Raw genomic sequence first — 590 nt, 5'->3', positions numbered from 1 at the left:
CGATTTGTATGCATATTTATATTTTTTAAGTTCAGAAAATAATATTTGAATCATAAAAATAAGATTTCATGACGAAATTGGACGTATAGTTTTGAAATTATCGGTATTTACTATCTGCTGTCTGCTGTTTGCTGTCTGCTTCCCGACTGCTTCCCGCTTAAGCTGATGCAGCCGCGGTCTAAGGCGTCAGGATCCGAACCCAAAGGTCCAAGGTTCGAATCCACCTAGGTAAGGTAAAGTAAACATCTTTAATATGTGGGAAGTTGGGTGTAAACATCTGCCCCAAGGGGAATGAACTAAATATTTTCCAGATTTGCGATAGGTTGGAAAAGAAAAGCATTTTTGGCGTTTCATAACACGTTCTTAATTTTCAAAACATGTTTTGAATTTTAAGAAACTTTTTGTTCTTAAATTTAAGAGCAAATTTGTTTTGTAAACTGCTTCAAAACATGTGTTATTAAAATTAAGATGGATTTTTTTTACAGTGATGGTCCGGGTAGTTCTTTTCGTACCGGCGCGGGGTGCGTTGCCTACTCCTTCTTTCCGATGACAGTCCATGGTAGTCGATCGCTGGGAGCCGATCGATGGAA

The sequence above is a fragment of the Frankliniella occidentalis genome, unplaced genomic scaffold (genome assembly GCF_000697945.3).
Source record: "Frankliniella occidentalis isolate FOCC.00 unplaced genomic scaffold, Focc_3.1 Scaffold3199, whole genome shotgun sequence".
NCBI lineage: Eukaryota > Metazoa > Arthropoda > Insecta > Thysanoptera > Thripidae > Frankliniella > Frankliniella occidentalis.
The sequence above is the reverse complement of the archived record's forward strand: the minus strand, read 5'-3'. Positions refer to the sequence as shown.